General features: G+C 43.1%; 1 long non-coding RNA gene across 1 annotated transcript; it reads right to left on the reverse strand.

The window, feature by feature from the left end:
- Positions 1-131: 131 nt before the first annotated feature.
- Positions 132-11,177, reverse strand: LOC139363134 (uncharacterized). Its single transcript, XR_011623047.1, has 4 exons — positions 10,770-11,177; positions 9,596-9,816; positions 7,352-7,464; positions 132-484 (listed from the first exon to the last, which is right to left on the reverse strand). It is a non-coding gene; the product is annotated as an uncharacterized lncRNA (long non-coding RNA).
- Positions 11,178-14,685: the final 3,508 nt, after the last annotated feature.

Here is a 14,685-nt window from a genome sequence, read left to right on the forward strand (position 1 = left end):
ATTCTAGACATGCTGTTATTCCATAGACATGGGAATGAGAAACATCTCACTCTCCTAGCTCTGCTGTCCCTAATTTCTCAAGACAACATTTCTGGACATTTTCTCTCCCCCATGTTTACAAAGCCCAAGAATCTCCCAGTGGGGTCCCCTCCTACAACCTACTCACCCAACAGCATAGTTCAGTCTCTTCTCTGCCAAACTTTCCAACGTAGCCCCAGGAATCAATCATCTGCCTCGAGGGCCATCGGGACTCTTGTCCTTTCAGTGTTTCTTGATTCAAGTTTTCAGCAAAATAACCCTGTTAACCATGGCTTCAGGCCTTTACCAATTGGTGTGGCAAATCAATTCCATCATTTATGAAGATCCAGATACTGCTTTTCATTCAGTCACACTGAGATGATCCTTCATTTTCCCCTGCTACCATCATGTTAGGACACTTTGGTTGCTTTTGAAATAATTCATCAGGGTATTTCCCAGGACAGTTCTGTGACCAAGCACGTGGACAAGCTTCAGGCAAAACTTAGGAGGTATTAAACAGAAAATAAAACATGTAACAAGTAATTATCCCATGTGATAAACGTTCCACTATGAGAAAGCACAAAGGGAAGGGGGAAATTCATTCTGCTGAGGTTAGAAAAAGCTGCACGCAAGAGGAAGCACTAGATTTGAGTTTTGAAGGAGATAGATGGGCCTTTGATTTCTAAAGAAACGGGTGTGGTGTGCTAGGCAGGGGGAACAGCAGAGGCGAAGGTCAGGAGTCCCGAGAGTACAGCATGTGATAAAGGATCAGGGCCCAAGAAGAAGATGGGTGGGAAGTGATGTGAAAGGCAGTTCAGGATTGGAACAGAAAGATGCTTAGATGCCATCCCAGAAAACTTGGATTTTAGATGCAATTAGACACCATCAAATTATGGGCCACAGCAAAAAGACTGTGTTGGAAGTCTCCAGGTAATAAAGTACTTTATTCATCCCAGCTGTTTTGAAGCTACTCTCTACATAAAATGGTTCCCTCATTTCACGGCTTATGAAACAGAGGCCTTGAAAATGAATTATCTGTCAATGCAGGGACAGGAACTCAGATCTGTTGGCTCCCAGTCCATTTCTTCATAGTAAAGAGTTAGCTAAGAGCATGAAATGCTTATTAGAAGAATTAAAAATTTTTAAATTAGAACACCTTGTAGGTCTTCCTCTGATTTTTGTTCCTGTATAAATCCTCTGAAAGTATTAAATATATGTATTGTCTTTTAATCATATTCCCCTCATCCAACCTGGGCCTGCTGTGTAAATGAGAAAATAATCCAATAGGCAATCAAGGACTAACACGAGAAATAGAAATTTTTCAGACTACAAGAGATGATAAAAGAGGCAAATGTAAACCACCATGGGCTAAAGAATAAAACATCAGAAACGCAAAAGCTTTGTAAAGATTTCTAGGAAATTCTGATTCCACTGGTTTCATGAGGACATCAGTCACACTGATGTTGTCACTGAAACACCAAGGGTTCAGTCTAGGTCCTGCTGCTGGCTGCACAGAAAGCCAATCACTGAAACGATGATACTGCCAAGGAAAAAGGCTTTAATTGGGTGCTACATTCTAGAAGATGGGGGCTCAGTCTCAAATCCATTTCCCTGGCCAGACGTGGTGGTTCACGCTTATAATCTCAACACTTTAAGAGGCTGAGGCAGGCAGATCGCCTGAGGTCAGGAGTTTGAGACCAAGATTGGCCAATACAGTAAACCCCATCTCTAATAAAAATACAAAAATTAGCCAGGTGTGGTAGCACACACCTGTAGTCCCAGCTACTTGGAAGGCTGAGGCAGGAGAATAGCTTGAACCTGGGAGGCGGAAGTTGCAGTGAGCTGAGATTGCACCACTGCACTCCAGCCTGGGTGACAGAGAAAGACTCCATCTCAAAAAAAAAAAAAAAAAATTCCATTTCCCTGATCAACTGAAACGTGGGTTTACATAGCAGGGAAAAAATGTAAACATGTGTAAGAAAACAGGAACTAGGGAAGGGCAAAGAAGAAATCATGACGAATGAGGGGTCAGGCATCTCATTGTCTGAACCTGGTGACCTGGTGAATTTCATTCCTTTGATATTTTTTTTTGAGAGGTCTGAAAGTCCTTTCCTAAGGAAGAAACTCAGATAAAACAAATACTAGTTTTAAGCTTTAAGACTAGAAGGGTCAATTTCTATGTTTATCAAAAAGAACTGTCTGTGGGACCATTGGGTCAGTTTGTGTGTGTGTGTGTGTGTGTGTGTGTGTGTGTGTGTGTGTGTTTTGAGACAGAGTCTCGCTCTGTAGCCCAGGCTGGAGTGCAGAGGCGCGATCTCGGCTCATTGCAAGCTCCGCCTCCCAGGTTCACGCCATTCTCCTGCTTCGGCCTCCGGAGTAGCTGGGACTACAGGCGCCCGCCACCATGCCCGGCTAATTTTTCTTTTCTTTTTTTTTTTTTTTTTTTTTTTTTTTTTGTATTTTTAGTAGAGACGGGGTTCCGCCATGTTAGCCAGGACAGTCTCAATCTCCTGACCTTGTGATCTGCCCACCTCGGCCTCCCAAAGTGCTGGTATTACAGGCGTGAGCCACCGCGCCCCACCAGAGTCAGTTTGGATGTCAGAAAAAGATAGTAAGTAGATGTCATTAGAAGACAATCATGGCAACCAACTCCAACTTGCTCACTTAGAGGCCAGCATTTCTCCCTTCTCTCCCCTCCTCTCCCCTCCTCTCCCCTCCCCTCCCCTTCCTTCCCTTTCCTTTCCGTTCTCTCCTTTCTTTCTTTCTTTTTGAGATGGAGTCTGGCTCTGTCTCCAGGCTGGAAAGCAGTGCCAATCTTGGCTCACCGCAACCCCTGCCTCCAGGTTCAAGCAATTCTCCTATCTGAGCCTCCCGAGTAGCTGGGACTACAGGTGCGCCACTACACCCAGCTAATTGTTGTATTTTTAGTAGAGACAGGGTTTCACCATGTTGGCCAGGATGGTCTCAATCTCTTGACCTCATGATCCACCTGCCTCGGCCTCCTGAAGTGCTGGGATTACAGGCGTGAGCCACCGCGCCTGGCCAGCATTTCTTTATGAGCTTTCCAGGTCAGGTGCAGTCGTTCATGCCTGTAATCTCAACACTTTGGGAAGCCAAGGCAGGAGAGATTACTTGAAGCTAGAGTTCAAGACCAACCTGGGCAACAAAATGAGATCCCATCTCCACAAAAATAAAAAGACAAAAAAATTAACCGGGTGTGGTGGCACATGCCTGTATCCCTAGCTACTTGGGAGGCTGAGGTAGGAGGATGGCCTGAGCCCAGGAGTTCAAGGCTACAGTGAGCTATGATCACACCACTACACTCTAGCCTAGGTAACAGAACCAGATCCAGTCTCTAAGAAATGAAAGAAAGAAAAGAAGGAGAGGGAAGAGGGAAAGAGGAGGGGAGGGAAGAATTTTGTTTCTGAAATTGGTCAGTTTCCTATTCCTGCTTTGCTTATACAAGCAGAGTGTCTACTTGCTAAAATCTTGACTCAAAAGGCAACCCAGCCACTCCTGCTCTTGTTTCTCTTATTAGCTATATTTATTCAAGTGCCAGGTCTTGCAAAGCTCTACTCCATTTTCCAGGCCTTGGCAATAGGTAATATATGTGTCTGGACTGACATTTTTCTCCAAATGAATGCCAGATATTTCACATAGAGCTAAAAGTTAAAATCATATGATGTGCACTGACCAATGTGGTTACTGTAGTATTATATGTCAAGGCTAGCATTCCATTCATCATTAATCAAGTGAACACCCAGTGGGATAAGGAACAAAATGGACTGTCATGCTTCTGAAGCTGCCAGACCGCAAAGGACAATGAAACTTACACAGCTTCTCCTTGGCACAGTTCAAGAGTCAACTCGTAGATATGGGTGTGTCCTTTCCAAATTCTCCCAGAAAAGTAGTAGCCGAGGCTGACTGCAGGGAGGTGGGAATGACCTGAGGTTGGGCTGCCTCCCCAGCTTTCTGTTCCCATGCAGCCAGCTCCCCTGGCACCCTGCCCTTCTCTGAGTCACCTTTGCAGGCTCTACTGCTCTTGGAAGCCCGGATTATATCTCCAACATCCACAGTGGACTTATGTCTGTTGTCAACAGAGCCAGATGACCAGGGAACCCACAAGCTGGAGAACTTGGTCTCCATACTTGGCCTTCTGAGAGAGTGTTGGCTCTGTGGTTTTAACTGCTTAACAAATAAGAAGTGAAAACTACACATTCAGAAAAGAGGGTGGGTTTGAGTGAACTGAAATTCTGGGTCTGCTGAGAGCCCTAGCTCAGATGCAAGTACACTACATGGCAGAGCTGTTGGACCTCAGGTGGCTGTGACAAGGTAGGAGCCGTTACCAGGGAAGATTGTTCACATTCATCAGAGCAACCTTCCGGGAGAAACATGCATGGGAAACAAGTTCAACTGAACAATTGTAAAAAATCAGAACATAAATGGACACCTACCATGAGCCTGGCGTTGTGCTAGGCAATGATCATGGTCCTGATCTCATAAAACTTACAGGTAACAGAGCAAAAATTAATGATGATAATCTAGTCTAGAGTCCAAATCAGAAAGTGCCTCTTAGAGGAAGTAGTATGTTAATAGAGACTAAGAAAAAAAGAGGTAGAAGGAACCACAATTGTTAAGGCACAAGAATAAAGAGATGAATCCCAGAAAACATTGAACTTTGATGGACCTAGGCAGGGCTGCTGTTCTGAAGAGCTGAGATTCTGTCTGCCACTATGGCATTATACAGGCTGCTGAACTGTACAAAATATGGTCCCAAAACCCCATTTGAGTTTGGCTGGTACATGTCTCAGGAGCATCTTAGAAGGGGTATTATGATATCTCAGGTATCTGCAAACTATGACTCACCACCTGAATTTGTAAATAAATTTTATGAAAACACAGCCATGGCCATTCATTTACGTATTCATGGCTGCTTTTGTACTATAATGTCAGAATTGAGTAGCTGCCAGAGAGAAAGTGTGGCCCATAACGCCTGTATTTACTATCTGGCTCTGTATAGAAAAAGTTTACCATCTGTATTAGTCCATTTTTACACTGCTATAAAGATAATACCCAAGACTGGGTAATTTATAAACAATGGAGTTTTAATTGACTCACAGTTCCACGTGACTTGGAGAGGCCTCAGGAAACTTACAGTCATGGCAGAAAGGGAAGCAGGCTCCTTCCTCACAAGGTGTCAGGAGAGAGAGACAATGTGTGAAGGAGGAACTGTCAAACACTTATAAAACCATCAGATCTCGTGAGAATCCATGCACTATTATGAGAACAGCATGGGGGAAACCATTCTCATCATCCAATCACCTCCCACCTGGTCCTCCTTCGCCAATCCCTTATAAGGATTACAATCTAAAATGAGATTTGGATGGGGACACAGAGCCAAACCATATCACCATCCCCTGCCGCAGCTGATGGAGACTGCAGGAACCGAGTTCATGACATGTTAGGGTAGGGTTCTTGAGTAGACTGCAGACACGCCAACTAGAAGGCCTTATGCCAAACATTAGATACTTAAGACAGTCAAAGATAAGCAACTTCACAGGGTCACACGCTAGCTCTGAGGGATGGAGAGCCTGATGAACCCTTCCATGAGGTGGCATCCACATATTTGTGGAGGGCACCAATATCAGGCTCAGAAAATTATATCCACCTATCAGTGAACAGCCCACCACTCCAGCATGATTTCACAATAACACTCCAATCAATGAGTCCATTTTTCTTTCTCTACAACTGCAAATGCCTTCCTATAATGGACAAGCTGGACTGGCATCCCTGGCATGATGGCTACAGTGAAGGTGGAAGCTGATGGAGACAGAGCTATCACTTCTGACAGAGGCTGAGGGACTGCCTCTCTGAAAGACAACTGCATGGTAGGATAGTTCAGACTACAGCAGGGGCAGCTCAAGAAAAGACATAATGACATGGTTTTCCCACAGACCACTGGTTTCCTCAAACAGGAGGCAATGGGGTCCATGCCTCCCAGGAAGTAGAAGTGGAGGCTGACTGACCACACCTTGGTCCATGAAGCACCCCAACATCGCCAAGTCTGGCACTTCAGTGCAATGGTAACCACCTCTTCCTGAGACTGAGAGCTGAGGTACAATGCAGGGAGGAGCAGTGAGGCAGGAGAACCTCCCAGGACTAGGCACTGAAAACAGGAACTTTACCCAGCAAAGGCTGGCCACCCAACATGTCAATGGGCCCATATTGTGGGTGTCAGAAGATTGTGGGCACTTACAGGCAAAAAGAAAATCCCCCTGTGAGAGGAGGAAAAGAAGGGAATCATCATGTTTGGAGGGGGCAGGAATGAATGGTCAAGAAGAGTTTTATTCTCAAAATATGAGCTTTAGGAGACTGGGACATTCAGGGCATTGGGGCACTCTCAGGAGACCTTTCCAGGGCTTTCCCTGTAGTGCCAGTTTGCATTGTATTTCTATGTCAAGGTTTCATGCCTTGGCAGTGCATCCATCCTCCCCAACCCACCTTGTAACCATGGAGCCTCTGGCTGATATTGTTGGCCATCTCTTGCCAGGGGGAGCTATGGTGTTCTGTGATGCTAGGAAGTGGCTGGCTGCCCTGTAACTAGAAAGTTCCTGTAAGCCACAGGCAGAATCTCTTCCCTCCTCATCTCCAGTCAGCAGCGGCCACCATCCAGCAGAGGGTGGGAAGCACACCCCTCATGTTCCCTTGAACTTAGAACACTCGGCTCTGTGAAACCAGCCAGGATTGATGGTGGACCCCCCAGCAAGGATCACGTTCCAGCCACAGCCACAGCCACAGACAATAAGTTAATGATAAATTCACGCAACTGGCAATGAAGGGATTGAATGTCTGAACTTCCCTCCTAGACAAACAAGAACCTGGGTTGTCAGACACAGGCCAGGTAGGACCAGGAGTGATTTGGTGCTGGCCCACGGATCATGGAGCTGAGGATGAGCAAGGCCAGACTGAACACCAAGCAGGCAGTCCACATGAAACAGCCATTGCCAAGGACAAGGCAGAAACACGATCCATAAATATTGCAGGCAGGAAGTTAGAAATCAGAAATGCTAGATGAGTGCTAGAAGCTAGAGCTAAGAAAGAACGCCCAGAGCTGCTGGTGCATAGCTGTGGCCTTCTCTGTAGGTCAGTGGGCAGGCTGTCAGGGCAGGGCAGAGCAGGCCAGGCACCTGGTGAATCATGGCCTGTTAACACTACCAGACATCCTGGGCGTTAATGAGAAGCAAAAACTGTAGTTTCCAGTTGAGTATGTTATGCAAGGTTGGACAGAATTCTGGCTTGTGAATTGGGCCACTTGAGGCCATTTCTTACTTACCAGGGACAAGCAATTTCCAACCCCAATCTTCATGATCTCTGACATAGAGATTCAGCCTCAAGGGGAAGGTAAGAAGATGAAGTCAAGAGTGTCTGGAGGTCACCTGTAGTGAGCTGCTTGGAGAAATATTTTATATTATTGAGCTGTCAGATGTTTAAAATCTGCAGCCAACATTTCAGGTTGCTGATGAAAGAGTCCACATATATTTAGTGTAAAAGGCTTTGCAATAGGAGTCAGAAAATCTGACTTTGGCTCTGCCACTGATTAAATCCTCTAATTTCCAGTCTGTGGTGTCTTCCAGAACTAATAACCTATAATTATTCATAAATCAAGCTGCATATTGTGATGAAGCATGCTGGCAAAAGACAGGCCCATATGGGCCCGTCTAATCCCCCTAAAATCAATTATTAATGAAGTCTTCAGCTGGCAGATGCTGTATGCAAGGACTGATCTGGTGCCAACAATGTGATCTTCTGTTCCCATTTACAAATCAAGGCTATTGTAATCAATAAAGCCTTGTTAAACATTACTAAGGGAGTGGGCAAATGGTGCAGAGTTAATAACCTCTTACACATGCTATTGTGTTTTTTTCTTGATCCAAAACGTCCTCTTCTCTCTCTGCTGAATCTTTTTTCTGCCGCAATAGATGCTTGCACTAAACATACTCTAATTTACTTACCTCTAATATTTGGCATTATTTATTTATTTATCATTTATGCTACAATTCAGAGAAAGTCATTTCACATTGATGCCTGGAACTGGCCCCAGTTTTGTTACTAGAATAATAATTAGGGGTTTAGCCAGCATAAGTGAACTGGAAAGCTTTTGATATTTTAGAGAAGACCAAGAAGTGTTAACTGAATTATTTATTGGCTCATGGTGAAAGCTACTCATTCAACAACTCTATGATGCATTTGGGCATTTGAGTTAGAGAAATCATTGCCCACGGCCAGGCGCAGTGGCTCACGCCTGTAATCCCAGCACTTTGGGAGGTCAAGGCAGGCCAATCACCTGAGGTCAGGAGTTCAAGACCAGCCTAGCCAACATGGTGAAACCCCGTCTAAAAATACAAAAAGTAGGCAGGTGTGGTGGCATGCGACTGTAATCCCATCTACTTGGGAGGCTGAGGGAAGAGAAATGCTCGAACCTAGGAGACAGAGGTTGCAGTAAGCGAGATCGTGCCACCGCACTCCAGCCTGGCAACAAAGCGAGACTCTGTCTCAAAACAAAAAAAAAAAGAAAATCTCTAGATTGATGTTCTATATTCAGTTGAAAAAGCGGAGGATGAACTTGGACCAGACTACCCAGTGGAATCGCGCTCATCGGGACTCCACTATCTGAATGTGTGATTACTTATTTTTGAAGATGCAACATTAACTTAGTACTTTCATGCAGAAAGTGCCCCGGTAATGCTAGAAACAGCTAACCCATACAAAGAGCTTGTTTGTGCCTTCCCGCATCTAACATCTTTACATACACTAACCTGCTTAATCCTTACAACAACCTTAAGAGACACATTCTACTAACACTTCCAGTTTACACATGGGAAAATTGAGAATGTAACAATATTGTCTCATAAACGGTAAACCCAGGCCGCCTCCTTCCAGGATCCCAGAACTTAGCCCACTTGTCCCTAATGTACATTTGCATAGGCTGAATGCATAGGCTGAAACTTCACTGGTATAGCTGTGAAGACTGAAACTTCATTTATTTAGAAACAGAGAATTCATGTTTTCTAACAGGACCAGAGGATTTTGGCGTTGATAGGATCCACAGAGACGTTCAGTCCAATCCCTGCCACATCCTCTCAAGGGGAGCAGCCATATTCTCTGGCCTCAACCTAGGAACAGGGACTCACTGCATCCTGTAGCACTCTTCTCCCATCGCAGAGAGCTGGGACCATTGGAAATAGCTTTCCTTCCTTAGGCTGAAATAGGCTTTTTCTTTTTCATTTTTCTTAGAGACAGGATCTTACTGTCGCCCAGGCTGGAGTGCAGTGGCCAATCTTGGCTCACTGCACCCTTGAACTCTTGGGATCAAGCAATCCTCTTACCCCAGCCTCCCAAGTAGCTGGGACTACTACACCAGCTAATTTTTAAGATTTTTGTAAAGATGGGGATCTCATGATGGCTGGTCTCAAATGTCTAAACTCAAGGGATCCTCCCATCTCAGCCTTGCCAAATGATGGGATTACAGACATAAGCCAGGGCCCCCAGCCAGAAATACTATTTTCTATAATTTTACCTGCTGGCCAGAATTTTGCTCTTTGAAGCCACATGAAGACATGGACTCTGTCTTCCTCTTAACGCACTTCAAACATCTGGAAGAGTAATTATGCACCATCCTGAATCATATTTTTCATGGCTCCTGGCTCATCACTCAAATGCCCATGTTTCAAGATCCAATGATTCTAATTACTCCTCACTAGGTGAACTTTGGGGAAAATTTCCTTTGAAATGCAGGACCTGGAGACAAAGATAGTGTCAGAGGCTTCAAGGATTGCTCCACAACTCTGGACCCTTCTCTGGTGCTGACCTAGACCTAAAAGCCTTCTGCAGAACTCTTGGCCATGCCACACTGCTCACTCACAGCCAACTAGTCACCCACCCTTGCTCCAGGGGACTTTTTTTTCATATTAAATGTTTATTAAATCAAATCTACCCCATTATATGTATATTTTTAGTTGTCCTTTTTTTTTTTTTTTTTTTTTTTTTTTTTTGAGATGGAGTTTCACTCTTGTTGCCCAGGCTGGAGTGCAGTTGGTGCCATCTCAGCTCAACCTCTGCAACCTCTCCCTCCCGGGTTCAAGTGATTCTCTGGCTTCAGCCTCCTGAGTAGATGGGATTACAGGTGACTGCCACCACACATGGCTAATTTTTGTGTTTTTAGTAGAGACAGGGGTCTCACCATGTGGTCAGGCTGGTCTCGAGCTCCTGACCTCAGGTGATCCACCCACCTTGGCCTCCCAAAGTGCTGGGATTACAGGCATGAGCCACTGCACCCAGCCTAGTTATCCTTTTAAACACAGTGTAGGATTTAATATGTATCACCGATGGAGGGATCCCTCCTCTAGCCCAGAGAGAAAGAGGGAGGGAAGAAGGGAAAAACAGAGATTACTCTGCACTCATTTCACCCCAGGAGACTTTTCTCAGTACAGTAAAGAAATTCAAAGGACCTTTAATTAGCTCACAGATATAGTGAGTTATTTCATAAGGGAAAAACAAAAACATAAGATAATATTTGCAGAGAGCTAAGCTGGACTCTAAAATAAAGGTAACCAAAGCTAAAGCTCTAACAACTTTCAGAGCCCGGGGGTATTTTCCTAGACTGTTTCCCTTGTGGAAAAGCAATCAAATAGATGCTATAATTTTAGACAGTTTTTGAAACAGGAGTCAGCCTGAACGTCATAGATGCCAACCTGAAGTTTGTGGTATGTGGGTTATTGTTTTGTCACATGTGACACGGTTTCCACGCGGAACAGGTTGAATTCAGAAAAACTTGTTAATAGACCGGCAGTCAAAGCCAGAAGCAAGTCTGAAAGCTAGGCCGGTAGAGAATAAAATATCCCTTGATGACATCAGCAGAACCAATAAACACACGACCTCAAAAATAAGGAAATGATTATTCATAGTTTAAGACAATAGTTCTCTATGTTGCATAAGCTGTGTTTAAATAATTCATAGCTACACAATCAAGATCCCACATGCAAACTACAATAGATTCTGTGTGTACGTACCAAAGGGGTTTAAAATATTAGTGTGTTTGGAGATGTTTTTCATTTTCCTCCCAAACATTTTCATAGTCTTTAATAAAATCACACAACAGGTTTTGAGTTTAAAAAGCAACAGGGAAAAATGGAACACTGATTTAAAATAATAAGAAAAAATGGCCTAACATTTAGAACAACAGCTTCTCTCCCCCTCTTTGTTGCAAGGTGGAACTAATTGGCTTGTTACAAAGCAGAGAGCTGACTTTAAATTATAATGTAAGGAAATGGTCGTTCTTAGATGTTTTGAAACTTAGTGAGACAATGTAAAATGCAAAAGGAATATCACAGAAAAGACCTTACTGTTGTGTTGACTGCAGTAAGTATCAAAAGCAATAGACCTAGGATGCCTGTGACACCTACTATCCCCAAGTGAGAGGGAAACTGAGTCAAATAATACTTTCCAAGGAAGTGGAGGAATTATAATGAGAACCTATTCTTTTCTGAGACTTCCTTATCTTTCTTCAAGGGCATTTTGTACAGGGAGTTACTAAAGCTTGACATTCTCTGACTATAATAATGGAAGGAACAAGAGCAGGACCCCTGGTGAGCTGAAAATCAGAAGGAGTTCTAGGGAGAAGAGAGGCCAGTTTTTCCAGGTGTCCCACGATGATATTGACTAAGACATCAATCTCCTTGGCAAAGATGGATAACCTCTGTTTTCTGTCTCCCTAGGGCACAAAGGCATCCATATCGACACTATAACATTGGCCATGGGAATAAAAGAAAGAAAATGAGATTAGTACTTAACACACATGATTTATTTTAATCAATTTTAATACAGTTCCCATAAACATAGGTAGAAAAAAGGAAAACTGTCTTGTTATTATTTAGAGAATTTAATGATGGTTGCAGGGGAAAGGTCATACTGAAAATTCAAAGTATCTAACAAAAAAGATATAAGCAGAAGATTTTTTCCAAGAATAGTCTGTCCATGGGCAGTAAAATACATATATCAGAAAAAGAAAAACATGGATGTGCTTGTGCTTTGTAGTTAAGTCACTCAGCTTTCTGTCTTTTCTTGTTCTACCTATCGTTTCTTCAAGTTCTATGCCTGCTAACTCCACGAGGGTGTGACTTTCATTTTAAATACATTTTAAGTGTTTCTTCAGTTGAAACCATACCCCAAATACAAATCAAACATAGATTTTATAAATTCAGTTTGCAAAGGTCTTAATTTTAAAAAATGAATTTGTGGATCCAAAGGTAACAAAAATATGTATTCTAGTCATCTCCTCATTTTTTAACAAATATAAATACATCCATGACATTAATGACCTATGAGGAGTTTTGTTTGCTCTCCAAATGACTTCGGAATCCAGGAAGGAATGCTGTTGGAGGAGGTTTTGGCAAGGGTTTTGAGTGCAAAACACAAAAACACACAATGGGAGTTGGAAAATATTTGGAAAACTCAAAAAACAACAGCTTGTGCTAATTCTCAGCTGATTGGTGGCTAGCTTTCACTTTTCACCTCAGTAGGACTGATGGGAAAAAACACCAAGGGCCCCGTGGACTGCTCTGGTGACAGATGTTTTATTCTAATGCCATTGTTAAGAGAAACATGGACCGTTGTGGCCTGAGATGGCTGTGTGTTTATTAGGAAACAGAAAATGTGGCAAGTAAGACAACCTTTCTCTGCCATTAAAGAGAATCAGACACAATATACCAGATTTGTGAATGTAGCTCCCCTGAAGGGAGCCCCATTTTCCAAGATAGAAACAAACAATAAACACAAACAAAACAAAGAAACACTCCATAACACAGAACTACAGCCAAACACTTTAACAAAACATATTACATGAGTAACTGATAATTAGACTAGTGATTCTGAAGATTTTACAGCTCCAGAGCCATTTCTGAAATTCCACATGTAAGCTCACGGTGACAACAAATAAGGGTGGTGCTGTGGTTGCTGCAGCCTGGAAGTGGCCCTGAGCTCTGCCTGCCCAGGTCCTTCTTGTTCCCAGAGGCCTAAAGAACCCAAGTTGAAGAGCCACTAATTCAGAGAGATTAACTACCAACGGATTTTTGGAACATATCCCTGACACAAAAGTACTTAAATATTTAAAGGCAGCATATGGCCCTCCATCCAAAAAAAAAAAAAAGTTTTTAAGGGAATATTTGTATTCAATTAAATGAGTATTTAAAAAATCCTTTAGCTTCCTATTGTATCTGGATCATTTTTTCTCTTAAAGAGATAGAACCATATATCCCAAGTTCACTTAGAGACACCAATTTTCATTCCCGCTCTTCTTCCACATCTCTCTTTAGGGCTTACCCACATTTCTTCAGTTGTCAAGTTCTGTTTGTTCTAGATCTCAAACATCTCTCAATTCCATCCCTCCTTCTTCATTCCCACAGCAACTGTCCTAACATAGGACCTTATCAATTCTTCATGTACATCCCAGGGTGATCATTCTAAAAGCCAAAAATAAAAATAAAAAAAGGATCGCTTCATTTGCATGCTTGAACTCCTCCACTGGTGCTCCTGTGTTTACAATCAAGTGTGCACTCCTTCCCAGGGCACCCAAAATCTGTGTGGACCTGGATCCCAGCTAACTCTCAATTTCACATTCCCATACAGGGAGACCACCCTCATCATCCCATGAACCCATATGCCTCTATGTCTTTGTACTTTTCTTGCTGCTTCCGATGCCCTTCATTTTAAGCCTTTCCAAAATCCTGAAATCGTTTTGCCCCCTACCTTTTCCACTTGACCTCTACACATCATTTAAGACTCAGCTGCTAGGCTGGGCACTGTAACTAATGCCTGTAATCCCAGCACTCAGGGAGGCCAAGGCGGGTGGATCATTTGTGGTCAGGAGTTCGAGACCAGCCTGGCCAACATGGTGAGACCCCTGTCTCTACTAAAAATATAAAAATTAACTGGGTATAGTGGCACGTACCTGTAATCCCAGCTAGCCAGGAGGCTGAGGCAGGAGAATCGCTTGAACACAAGATTGTGCCACTGAACTCCAGCCTGGGCAACAGAGCAAGACTCTGTCTCAAAAAAAAAAAAAAAAAAAAAAAAGAATCAGCTCCTATGTCCTACGTCATCTCGTAAATCCCTCCTTCTTTCCTTACATGAAGTAGAGACTTTCTTCTTTATGCAAGCTCACTGTATTACACAATACTTCTTTTAAGTGTGTATCATTGTATTATAATCATCTACTGACTAGTTTCCATTTTTTTACATTGTGAGCTCTTTGAGGACAGAGATTCTTGCTATTCATCTTCGCATCATAGAGTTTAGCTGGGACTTAGTAGCACTCAATACATGCTTAAGGAATGAATGAATGAGGGAATAAACGCATGTGTGTTCAACTTAGACTACAGATGCTGGGAAATCCAGGGAGGGATTTTAACAGATAAGAGGTAAAGACTTCCATCAACTCGCTTTAGTAAAGAGGATGGTTAAGCTCAGCCTTGATCCTGTTCCAAGACTTAATTATTCATTCATATACTCATTCATTTATTTAACAAATATTTGTTGAGTACCTGCCATGTTTTTGTTAACTTTTAAGTTCAGGGGTACATGTGCAGGCTTGTTACATAGGTAAACACGTGT

Source organism: Macaca nemestrina, chromosome 5 (genome assembly GCF_043159975.1).
Source record: "Macaca nemestrina isolate mMacNem1 chromosome 5, mMacNem.hap1, whole genome shotgun sequence".
Lineage (NCBI taxonomy): Eukaryota > Metazoa > Chordata > Mammalia > Primates > Cercopithecidae > Macaca > Macaca nemestrina.